The 13,452-nt window shown below is 41.0% G+C and overlaps 1 protein-coding gene across 3 annotated transcripts in view; it reads left to right on the plus strand.

The window, feature by feature from the left end:
• EPHA4 (EPH receptor A4) overlaps positions 1 to 13,452 on the plus strand; it is a 143,717-nt gene that overhangs the window by 28,375 nt on the left and 101,890 nt on the right. The window lies entirely within an intron of this gene.

Consider the following 13,452-nt stretch of genomic DNA (forward strand, 5'->3'; position numbering starts at 1 on the left):
ACATGGAAACTTGAGTGCTCACAAGAGCCCTGGCTGGATATTTTGCTTGACTAGAGAGAATATATTGAGTTTATTAATTAAGAAAAGTATCTTGTAAAAATGGACAAGTGCTAATAAATGAAGTAGTATTTAGGCAAAATTGACAATTGTCTTCCCTCTTTTCTCTGTTCCCCTCCTCCAAACCTATCTAGCCATGATGATATAGGTGGGATTATATAATTATAATGAGATATAGACTGAGATGATAAATCTTCCTAAACCTGAGTGTTGATCATGTGACACTCCTACTCTGAAATCACCCCTGGCTTTTACCTATGACCCTGCAGGGAAAGGAGGTCCAAGCTCTTTCTTTAATGTTGCTTCACTGCTCTAAGAATCCAGCTTCCAGGGCTTTTGCCCACACCGTTCCCCCTGCGCCACATGCTTTCCTGCCTGTCACTATTAGACACATTCTTCGAGGCCCTCTCGAGCAGCATTTTCTTTTCCCTTTGAACTCTCCTGAGTGTTTTGATTGCATCCCTTTTTTTTTTTTTTTTAATACAGCAGGTTCTTACCAGTTATCTATTTTATACATATTAGTGTATACATGTCAATCCCAATCTCCCAATTCATCACACCACCACCACCCTCCCCGCCACTTTCCCCCCTTGATGTCCATACATTTGTTCTCTACATCTGTGTCTCTATTTCTGCCATGCAAGCTAGTTCATCTGTACCATTTTCTAGATTCCACATATATGCGTTAATATACGATATTTGTTTTTCTCTTTCTGACTTACTTCACTCTGTATGACAGTCTCTAGGTCCATCCACGTCTCTACAAATGACCCAATTTTGTTCCTTTTTATGGCTGAGTAATATTCCATTGTATATATGTACCACATCTTTACCCATTTGTCTGTCGATGGGCATTTAGGTTGCTTCCATGACTTGGCTATTGTAAATAGTGCTGCAATGAACATTGGGGTGCATGGTGTCTTTTTGAATTATGGTTTTCTCTGGGTATATGCCCAGTAGTGGGATTGCTGGATCTTATGGTAGTTCTATTTTTAGTTTTTTAAGGAACCTCCATACTGTTCTCCATAGTGGCTGTATCAATTTACATTCCCACCAACAGTGGAAGAGAGTTCCCTTTTCTCCACACCCTCTCCAGCATTTGTTGTTTGTAGATTTTCTGAGGATGCCCATTCTAACTGGTGTGAGGTGATACCTCATTGTAGTTTTGATTTGCATTTCTCTAATAATTAGTGATGTTGAGCAGCTTTTCATGTGCTTCTTGGCCATCTGTATATCTTCTTTGGAGAAATGTCTATTTAGGTCTTCTGCCCATTTTTTGATTGGGTTGTTTGTTTTGTTAATATTGAGCTACATGAGCTGTTTATATATTTTGGAAATTAATCCTTTGTCCATTGATTCATTTGCAATTATTTTCTGCCATTCTGAGGGTTGTCTTTTCATCATGTTTATAGTTTCCTTTGCTATGCAAAAGCTTTGAAGTTTCATTAGGTCCCATTTGTTTATTTTTGTTTTTATTTCCATTACTTTAGAATGCGGGTCAAAAAAGATCTTGCTGTGATTTATGTCAGTGTTCTTCCTATGTTTTCCTCTAAGAGTTTTATAGTGTGCAGTCTTACATTTAGGTCTTTATTGCTTGCATTCCTTAATGTCACTGATACTTTCTATTAACATATTCTTACTTTTTATGGGCACAGAGTATTAGTGAATAAACTCCCTACTACTTATTAGCTGTTTGACTTCTGGCAAGTCAATTTGTTTCTCTGTGCTTAGTTTACTTGTATATAAAATGCAGACAGGGGCTTCCCTGGTGGCGCAGTGGTTGAGAGTCCGCCTGCCGATGCAGGAGACGCTGGTTCGTGCCCCGGTCCGGGAAGATCCCGCATGCCGCGGAGCGGCTGGGCCTGTGAGCCGTGGCCGCTGAGCCTGCGCGTCCAGAGCCTGTGCTCCGCAACGGGAGAGGCCACAACAGTGAGAGGCCCGCGTACCGCCAAAAAAAAAAAAAAAAAAAATACAGACAGTAATAGTACCTCCTCCACAGGTGGTTGTTTGGATTAGACATGTAAATACTTGCAAAGCACCTGAACCATGCCTGGAACATAGTAACTACTCAATAAATATTACCTTCTACTACTACTACTACTACTGCTACGACTGTTACTGAGTCCAGGCTCACTCTGTTCGCCGCAAGACAGGCCAATAAATCAGAGACGACGTGTTGAGGCAGGGAAGACGACTTTATTTGGAAAGCCGGCAGACCCAGAAGATGGCAGACTAAAGTCTCAAAATAACCGTCTTATCAGGGTTTGGATGCCAGTTTCTTTTATAGCACAGAGAGGCGGAGAAGATGAGGAAGTGAAGTAAAAAGGCCATAAGTTTTGCAAATATCCCCTGGAATGGCCAGCCTCGGGGAGGGGGTGTGTTAATTTCTTTCTTGCAGCCATCCACAGATGGACAGGGTCCGGATGTTTCCCTGAACAAATGCACTTTGGTTTAACATTCAGGCGGAGGGGCAGGGTTCCCCAAGGCAGGCCATTATGTATAGACAGTATCCTTTTAGTGAACAAAAGCGACAGGAAGCAAACTCTAAAGTAAAAGAAACAAATCCAACATGGAGTCAGATTTGGCTCTTCCCTGTTACACAACTACTACTGGGTTGTTATGGTCCTGTTTCAGGGCCCTGAGCTTGGTGAGCAGAGTTTCAGCTGCATTTCAGACCCCACTTTCCCCTTCAGTTTGATGCCCTTGTTCAGTGAACAGCCTATATAACTGTATACGACAGTTCAGTATCAGAATCTGTGTTCTCCCAGGCCTAAGTATAGATTCCACTTATCTTTGCATCCTTTCTAGTGCCTAAAATATAGTACACAGAGTTCTATTCTGTTCTGGTACTCCATATGGGATCACTGAAATGAATGAATAAACAAATGTAAAAAGAAAAATGTCACTGCAGTTTTGTTTATTTATAAGAGGCCCATTGATTTTTGAAGCATGCTCACAGAGCGTATCACGTATTTTCAGTAAGAAATCACTATTTTTCACCATCTTGTTACAATACTGGATATGTCATAAATTTAAAGAGTGAAATTGAGGGTAAATTTTCTGTGGGTTGATTTACTAGATCAAAGAGTGACTTCAACTTTCAGCACTTATTTTATTTGCCAGCATAAACTCAGAGGTTTAGTCAAGTGCCAAGAAAAGAAGTTAATTATCTGAATTATGCGGATCCTGGCAAATCATTCTTTCTTTTTTGGGGGGGAGAATAAGAGCTTTGAGTCTTTATCTCCCTTCAGCAAATCCAAATGATTATAAAAGTAAGAATAAAACTCTAGTAATTAATCTAATAGCTCTAGGCTGCTAATCATTTCGGAAAAGTGACATTACCCAGAATATACTGGTTTCCATTATTCCATGTCATTGATATATAATTCAGTTGATTTTCACACTTTTTACATTCCAAAATGAAATACAGCTTTTGCCATGTCACTAGATTGGAATTCTTTGACAATACATTAACATGCCAAAAATAATATTACATATAAGAATAATGTAGAGATAAATTACAGGTAGAGCTGTATCCCTAAGGAGATTTTCATTTGTGTCTTAGAATAGAAGACTTATAACCCTACTCACACAACTATTTCATTCTAGTATGTTTCAGGCTCTTAGCTCAATTCAATAAATTACTCGTTTTGTACTTGCTGTATGCTAGACACTCAGTGTTGCTGAGCAGTGTACTTACACAAAAGTCTGTGTAACTCTCAAGTACATCCTGATTTTATCCAAAGAGCCGATAGAGACTTTTATGCAAATGAGTCCTTGAACTGGTCACCTTGACAGTTTTATAGGATTAGTATAATGCTGCCATGACTTTGAAACGTTTTTGGAACCGTCTTTTTAAAAATGTCTAATGTCTTCTTTTCAAATGTGCTTAGTACTGGACAATTCTGTGCTTTAAGGTAGATTTCATTTTTGGAAAGCACATAATTTATAGACAACGTTGTTGATAGATGAGAAGATCAGTCATGCTGTGTTATACATATTTTTTAATTCAAGAACAATGAGTGATTGCAATGTAACAAACTCTTTTCATGAGTAATCTTAATTTGAATGCAGCCTCAAAAGAAGTATTTGGAGCATATGGTTAAATTAGTAGGATAAGGGTGTGGTAGGTCTCCAGCATTCTTGGGTTTAGCTGTCAATCGCAATGTAACCAACTAAGAAGTCAAGTCTAGTTTGTTCCCTCTTGAATCCTCAGAATCCTGGAACTTGCTATTGAAATGAATGAGCGAGTGAATGGAAGCTTGCATGGATGAATGTTAACAGCAATTCACACATGCATTCATAGGCCCTTGGATATATAGCAATTTATCTAGTTTATTATTATTTAACTTTCTGGCATTCCTTTAAATAATTTGTGTTAAGGTCACTTACCTGGTGAGAATTTGGTTCTATGTTAACCTCTTTTCTTGCAGTATTTCTTTGTAGCACTACAACCTGGTGAAGTAGTGACTGTCATTATTCCCTTTTTCATAGATGAGGAAACCAAGGCTTAGAGAAGCACAGCAACTTGCCCAAAGCCAAAGCCACACAGCTAGTAAATGAGTCTGGACTCAACCTGAGAAGTCCGGCTACTGATTTGCAGTCTTAACCAGGATTCTATGCTTCCTTTCAGTGTATCTGTTTTTCTGATTGGATACATGTTCTCACATAATGCTTTCAATCCTCCTAAACAGGGGATATAGAAATCCTTTTAGAGATAAGGGATTTGACCAAATTATGTTTTATAATAGAGATTTTCTAATTTAGGAAACCAGCAACCTCTTCTAACCATTTTATTTTGGCTTTCATGGGTCTCATTAGTTTCTTGATTAACAGTGAAGAGTAACTTTGTATTGTTCAGTATGTTAAAACCATGTGATTATCTGCTTATGTCCCCACCTAGATGTCCATAGCCAGTTCAAATGCAACATGTCCAAAACTGGGCTCTCCTCCCTGCCCCCCAATAAGCTTGTTTTCAGTATATGATTACATTTAGATGTTTAAGCCTGAAACCTGGGAGTGATTCTTCACACCTAACGGTGTGATCCACCTAACGGATTTGTCTTCTATTGATTTTATCATTGAATATTATCCTCCATCCTTGCTGCCACTTAGTTCTTAGCAGCTGGGCACCCTGGCTGCCGTCTTGGTTATCTCCTGCTTACTGCTGTGATGTCCTCCTGGCTGCCCTTCTCCCCATACCACTTCTCTACGCCGAAGGACTCTTCATGTTTTTCCCTTTCTGTTGAAATTTCCGATTACTCTTTCATTGAGATACAATCTTCTGGAATCTTCATAGTGCTTTTTTCTTTTCCCCAGAAGAAAAAAAGAAAGAGGTTTTCTAATTTAGGAACTAATGGGGTTTGGGGAAATATCTTTAAAGAATGTCAAAGGTCTACTACAGAGCAACCTTAGCCAAGGAATATGATGGGCAGCTTTCAACGAAAGGGTAAACCACCAGTACGTTGATTGAAAATAATTTCTCATCTAAAGCCCAAGCTCCCAAAAAGGCCTACAGTCTTCTTGAGAAAGGAGGACTTTAGGGTGGAAACACTGAGCTTCTAATCTCTGTTCTGAAAGTATCCAATTATCTGATCATGGAGAAGTTCCTTACCTTTCCCACATCAGTTTCCTCATCTAGAAAATAATTAGCTGGAATAAGTCTTTTACAGGACGCCTTTTAGCTCTTAAGTGTCAAAATGTGTGATAGGATATTAAGTGCCGGTTCTCTGGAGATGAGGGGGGGGAAATCTATGTTGACTGGAGCTATCTGGAAAGGCTTCCAGGGAGAAGAGGAACTTGATAAAGCTTAGATAGTACAGTGGTATAAGAGGAATAAATGCCCCTTGAGCTAAGAACAGGGAATTAGCTGTCACACCCTGGGGCTGAGGAGACTGGATTTTTGGAAGAATTTGAAGAGCAGAGGAGAGATTTGGTCTCTTCCACCTGGCTCATTCATCTATAGTCCTTGATCGCATGCTCTCTTCTGGCCATTGAGAACCATTGATCTTGGAAGATTCTAGATATTTCATCCAACCAAAGAGAATGTTTTGTCGTTATGAAGATTTGTAATGTTTACCGAAACCTTTTTCTACTATTAAGGCATGCAGAAGAAAGATAAGGAAAGCCTCCCAGGAAAGTTGACCTGAAGGTTATAGTTAAAGGATAATTTGCTTAATTTAAGCAAAAGGAGAAAATGACAAATCATTTGTTTGAAGAGCAAAAAAACAAAGTGCCTTTGATTTGGCATGATTGTTTTATTGCTCTGTAGATGGGTAGTTTAGGACAGTAAACAAATGATGATGATGTTTATTCAATTTGGAATTTGGAGCTGTTCTAAAAGGTTAACACATGGCTGTTCATTTTTTTTTTTTTAGGTGTAGGAATGGCCTAAAATAAGTTGGTGGAATGTGATTGTTTTGAGGCTTTTCTCTCTGATGATGAACCCCAGTGGTTCTGAAAATGAGTTTTGTACATTAGAATCATTTGGGGTGCTTGCTACAAATATACATGTTTAAGGTCACCTCCCAAGAGTTTTGAGTTTTGAGTCTGTGATCTAAATTGTTAACAAACTCCCAGGTGGTTCTGGTTAAAATTGTGGATGGAGCCTACACCCTTCTAGGCCCATGAGGTCAAGTTCAGATAGACAGAAATTAGCCAATACCACATTGTTTTGGTTGGATGCTGTAAATAATATTCTTTCTGATTAATACAAAAATTAAATCATGTAGATGCTCGAGCAAAGGGCAGTTCTGTCTATTGGAGAATTGGGAGTTTTTTACCTCTTTTTTATGGAGACTGTTTCTTGGGGGAAAAAGTAGTTGGAAGGACAACGACACAGAAGTGAAAGGCTGTTCAGTTTGGATTTAGGCATCAAATTATCAACTAAATGTGGCAGCCCTAGGAGAACAAAGAAGAGCCAATCAAAAAGTTATCAACTATTAAGACTTTTAAACAGGAACCAACAGATTGACCTTGGGTTCCAGGGAGAATCCTAGCTTGCTGATTGTTTGTTCTCTTCCTTTTAAAAAGGTAGGGAAATTCACTCAACCCCACCCCCGCAGCCAGACCAGTGAAGAAGGCCATTTCAGGCTATCAGGCAAGAGACCGTTTTTCTGGGAGGGAGATCCTTCCTACATGCCAGTGTTAGAGCATTTGCAGATAAAGAGTCTCGGAATTTTCTGGAGTCAGCCTAGCATGCTGGTTAAAAGGAAAACTTTGTAGAGCAGGGCTGGATGTGGATTAGCCAAGAAGATCAACAAATGGAAGTAGAATCAGGACCAGCACCAGAGCTGAGACCAGGGCAGAGACATTTTCTCAAACCACTGGTGGGTACCTGGGATGTCAATGATCTGTTTATTCATTAGAGGTCTGTTTTTGCACAAATTCATTCTTCAGTCAAGAATGAATTTCTCGGAAGAGGCACAGTCCCGGGTGCCATCATTATTCCATATGTTTTGAAACTCCATAAACTGGAAATCATTCAGGGCCCTATAATCTGTGTGTCTAGAAGCTACGTTGAATTTTGGAGTTACAGATGGGTGTCGACCAGGGTTTCAACATTTTTCTTTCAGGGACACACCTATGAGTCTATGCTTTGAGCACATCAGTTTTCTTCTTTCAGAGTCATCAACCCCCTTAATCAAGTGCACATCTGTGTCCTTTATTGATACAACTGGGGGTGGGTGGAGCAGGTGACTACCTTTCCTCCATTTCCTCGTTCAAACATTTAGCAAAGGGCCACAAACCGAAAGAGAAACCAAGTCAAAAGAAGACCGGCCAGGCTTATGATTTGTTGTAACACGTTTTGAACAAAAAATGCCAGTGTTTTGAGAAGTAGAGCTGCCGGATGATAGGATAAATAATGAGTTTACTATAACGCATGTGTATTGTTCAGTGAAACTCCTTTATAGTTTCCATGCCAAGGCCATTTGTGTGGCTCAAATAAAATGTAACAGGCGTTTAACTGTAACAGCATAAAACATGACTGTAACATGACTGTTAAATGTAACAGCATAAAACATGACTGCTTTACTTTTACGCTGGTCTTCTTGAAGCTCATAAATTGGCTCAAAGTTTTGGTTCCTTGAGCAGGAACTGGAAATTAATAACCTGCCCTTAGAATGAGAAGGGATTTGGGTAAATCATGTCTACTTAGCAAGTGAAAGGTGGCCAACAATCAGAACTCATTGTGGAATCTCAACAGGTGGGATTTGTCCCATCTTTCAATAGGATACATTTAATTATCTCTGTAACAATGTTTGAAATTTACCTCTCAAACACCTTAATGAGGCTGGTTTGTCTCAGCAGGGTCCCACTTTGAAAGAGCATTGGCCACACCTTGAGAAAGGAAAAGGGTCAATGATGGCCGCTAGAGGTTCTTTCTTCTGACACATTTTCCTTTTTGGTTTGGTTTTGTTTTTGGCTGTACCATGCTGCTTGTGGGATCTTAGTTCCCTGACGTGGGATCGAACCCAGGCCCCCTCCAGTGGAAGCTCAGAGTCCTAACCACTGGACCACCAGGGAATTCCCCTGACACATTTTCATTGGGAAATTCTGCACATGGTCTCTCATTTATCCTTCCCTTCATTCAGCAGACATTTGTCTTCAGTCTCTGCTTCCCCGAGAGGACCATTAAGCCCTGGCCTTGGCACAGATACAAAATTCTGTTTGGGTTTGAATAGCTGCGATGTAAAAAGTAAAAATAAAACAGACATCTAGATAAAATGTTTTTGTCTAGACTGTATCTAGATACATAAAAATTGTTTAGACCAGATACAGGTGTGATACAGATAGATGGATATAACGTGACCCTATTTATACTACTTTTGTTCTTTAAAAACAAGAAAAGAAAAAGGCTTTCCACATACATCAATGAAGAAAAAGGATATCATTAAAAATCAGCCCTGAGTTGGAAGGCAAATGTACTTATTTGTACAAGAAGTAGATTTTTATATTTTTCCTTTCTATCATGGTTCAGTGTTGAATTAGAATATCTTTATTATTTTTTTTAACTTCCATGTGTGATTACTTTGAAATTCCTGCCTGAGGACTTCCGAGAATTTTATAAAAATTATACAATGTGGCAGTTCTTTAAAAGAGGATTTTGAGTCCCAGCCATACTGGCTCTTTAAGCTTAAAAAGTACGCATGGCTTTTGCAAACAGAAACGAGTCTAATGCTTTGAAGGATGTAAGAAATGATTGGTGTTTCAGGCATTGAAATGGTTAATCTATCAATCTATACTAGAGTAATAAACCCCCCAGTATAAACCCTTTCTAACTAGATTTGGTCTTGCAAGCTTATCTAATAGAGAGTTGAACATTACTTTTCTAATTTTGCAGTTTTAATACTAAGCAGGTTTAGAAGCCCTCGTTGGACTTTTCTAGTAGTAATTTTTTCTTGACCTTGTTTTCTTGAGTCGTCTTAGAACATACTTATTTGCTGCAATTGAAGCAGTTGTATCTTAACTGATGCTTTTCTTAACTTGATTGTAGCTGGGTACATGGGCTGATTGTGTGACTCTAAATTAACATTTATAAGTTAGTTCCCAGGCCTTGGAGGTGTCATTCTGTCTTCAGCCACTTATAGCTAGTATTTGAAGGACTTCCAAGGTACTTGGGGGTGGCGGTAGGGGCTCAGAGAATCACATTTACCCACAGCACAATGGAGGAGTGGACAACAAAAAGAACTGCCTTCCTGCCCACTGCAACGCCCTGCTGTAATTCTTCCCTTCCTGGCTCCCACAGGGCTACGGATGTACCCAGCAGAGCTGGAGAACAGAATTTCCCCTGTCCCCCATTCTCAAATCATACGCATCAAGCCCTCAACCCACATGTTTAAGGATGCCAAGCCCAGCAGCTCTCCTGAGAAGGATGCCCAGGGGTCCACGTGTCCCAGTACCCCTGCAGGATTCCACTATGTGACAGGGTCACCACTCATCCCATGCCAGGCACAGGTATTCACCCATCCCTAAGTCTATCAGTCCATCCGTGGTTCCCCGCTGCTGTGTTGTTTTATGTTAGAATTTGCTTCCAACTGCGCTCAAAGCTTCCCTGTTGGTTAACGGCCATCTCCTCTCTGATGGATGATGCTGGACACAAAGGCAGTTGAAAGTAACAGTGTGATCAGATCCTTTCTCTTCCTGTTCCTCTGCATGAGTCAGTCTCCTGGCCTTAATGTTTATATAGATCCTTAATAACAAATAGCTGATGGCGACTTGCTGAGACATGTACAGTGAGGAAAGAAATTACGTATTAAAGATTTGGGTCTAGTCTCAATTTTTTTTTCAAAGAGGAAAAGAAAAAAAGAGGGAGAGAAAGAGAGCCTTGTGCTAATAGCCAGTTTGTGCAGCAGTGTTCCTTTTTCAAACCTAATGAGGTCCGATTCTCACAATTGTTTTGATTTATTACCTGCTCCTGCTGGTCTGTCTGTTTTGGTTATTATTTTGACATTTAGCTAATATCGCACTTGAAATCCTTTCACTTTCTTTTTTAAAATTTATTTATTTTATTTTTGGTTGCATTGGGTCTTTGTTGCTGCACATGGGCTTTCTCTAGTTGTGGTAAGCGGGGCTACTCTTCGTTGCGATGCGCGGGCTTCTCATTGTGGTGGCTTCTCTTGTTGCGGAGCACGGGCTCTAGGCGTGCGGGTTTCAGTAGATGAGGCTCACGGGCTCTAGAGCTCAGGCTCAGTAGTTGTGGCGCACGGGCTTAGTTGCTCCGCGGCATGTGGGGTCTTCCCAGACCAGGGCTCAAACCCGTGCCCCCTGCATTGGCAGGCGGATTCTTAACCACTGCGCCACCAGGGAAGGCCCTCCTTTCACTTTCTGAATCCGTTTTCCACCCTTTTCATGAGTGGTTTTGTGGGAGGTCAGATTTCCTCATGTGAAAATAATACTCAGGTTAAAACACCTTTTCCGTTTCTAGTGCTCTGTCTTCACGTTGAGGAAACCGTACTTGCAGGTTTGCCAACTGAAGGAAAACGGTTGCTGGATTTGGGTCCAAAAGCTCCGTGTGTCATGCCTAGAAACCATCACAGTTGACGACCAAAGTTTCTGCCACCTTCAGTAATATGAATGCGGAATCACTGAAAGTTGAAGAGGTTATGCCCTTCGGCAGCAACTCAAATTTTGCTTTTAAGTCTGGGCTTCAAGACCAGGTGTGATGACCTCTGAGATGCTTCTGAGTCAGAGATTTGATGCCAGGGGTATCTCAAAGCGTTAGGTCAAAATAATTAGCTCTGCCTACAGGATAATCACCTCCCTCTCTCCTCAGATCCAAACAATCTTTAAACTTGTTTTAGAAGATAGGCGTTCTCTGTTGGTACAAGTCAGCGTGTTGTGTTTAGATGTGGGAAGGGCTGGTGGTCCTTAGGGAGGGGTGGCTGTTTCGCAGAAGTCACAGTCCCCGGTGGAGAGAGGAAGCCGTCCACTCAGTTACCTCCATGTGTTCTGTGGATGGTGGCCGCCACCTTCACCCCACCTTCTCCACAGCCCCCTCAGGATGCAGCAAAATAAATCCCTTTCCTTCCTTCCTCAATTGACCCGACATCTCAGTGTTTTCATTGCTTAACATTTTTTAAATCATTTTTCCCTGATGTCAAACAGTGTGTGATATATATTAATAATAGAAAATTTAGAAAGTATAAAGTATTGCGTGAAGAAAATTACCCACAATCCTATCATTCAGAGAGGCCCACTATTACTAGATTATGCATATTCTTGAGGTATTTTTTTTTCTTTTTCTTCTTTTGTTTTGGTGGAGGCAGGGGGTGCATATGGACAGACTGTTTTTAATGCTCTCTGCTTATAATTTATTTGAGACTGCACAAGCTAATTCGATTCTTGATCTGGTCCTATCAGAGGGGCGTATCTGACCAAGGCTAAGAGCATGCCTTTAGTTGTGCGAGCGTTTGAAAACTGTTTGAATTGTTGAGCTGTGGCCTATTTGGGGATGACACAGAAGAACATAGGACCAGAGAGCTGGGATAGAGGAGGAAGGGTGTGGAAGTGGCCATCAGAGGGACCGAAAATGGTGAAATGGGAGCAGCGCTGGATTTAGAATCGGAAGATCAGCTTCCTGCTCTGCTGGCTGGCAACCTCCCTGAAGCTGTATTTCCTAATCTGGGAAATGGGAGAACTCCAGCTTTTCTGGGTTGTACTGATGATTCAGTTCATTATACGAGGTACTGTTTGTGAAGATGAATTGTAAGCAAGCACTGCAAGAATCAGATAATATTATTATAATAAAAAAAGGTGTTCGAACTTGGCCATGGTGATTCAAAGGGAATAAGAATAAAGTGACCAAAGGTGGCTGGGAGTTGTAGGTGGGTGTGCAGGTAAAAGGTTTAATTGTCTGATTTGATTTTATTGTTGTTGTGGTTAATGCATTTAATGGTTAATGTGGACTTTCTGTGAAGGTGGTTATCCAGCCTGGAATTAGGATGCTTTCCTTTGCTATTTCACTGTGGTCACTCTTCCTTCTCTCGTCTGTGTATTTTTAACTCAATAAGTACATTCTCCTGTAAAGCTAATATGTTTGCTCTCTCACCTAAGAGACCCTTATCAGACTTTTGCTGCGGGATTACAGGCCTCCATATCAGGAATCTTGCTGCATTTACACAAGGGTGAACCAGACAGGCAGAGCTCTGTGTTTTAAACAACAGATAAGGTTTGTGTTTCATGTGTGTGGAGAAGGAGGGGAGGGGAAAGAGGGAGAAATTGGGTTGGGGTGGGAGCTGGGAACGATGTCCAAACACCTGTAATCTGTGAAAGAATTTCTTTGTCTCTGCTCCTGAGCTTCTGGAATACTAAAAGAAGGAGTTTGCAGGGCACCTGCGAGAGCTCTGAAGTCAGATTGCCTCAGTCTATACCCTGTCCCATCCAGTACTTAGCTACGCAAGTTACTTCATCTTTATTTTATGTTTCAATTTCCTCTTAGGTAAAATGGAAATAACAATAGTATCTAACTCCTAGGGCTGTTGTGGGATAAGGATATGCCATTAATATCTTTAGGACCGACCCATGCCAACTTTGCCTTGACTCTGGAAGGATTTGACAAGTGGTCCTGAGGCAGTGTGGGCCTCCAGGTTCCATGAGTGCGGAGGAGACCCCGGTGGGCCTCCCTTCCTGTGCTGGGGCCACCATGCTGGGCTGTTCACTTCTAGGTGGGGATGAAGGTGGAGGGTCAGGGCTGCACTTTGAACTGTGACCCTCTTCATCCTGTGGGGCTGAGTCCTTGTCCTAAATCTGGACACTATCAAGTTCTGTCCAGGGTGTCTTTCGAAGAACACGTCTGTTCATTTCAGCTGCCTCTTCCCAGTGTCATAGTTTCTCCTTTCCTGTTCCCTCCCTCTTAACATTTTTCATTGAGAGACTAGGCTGGTGGGCCTGTGA

Source organism: Pseudorca crassidens, chromosome 6 (genome assembly GCF_039906515.1).
Source record: "Pseudorca crassidens isolate mPseCra1 chromosome 6, mPseCra1.hap1, whole genome shotgun sequence".
Lineage (NCBI taxonomy): Eukaryota > Metazoa > Chordata > Mammalia > Artiodactyla > Delphinidae > Pseudorca > Pseudorca crassidens.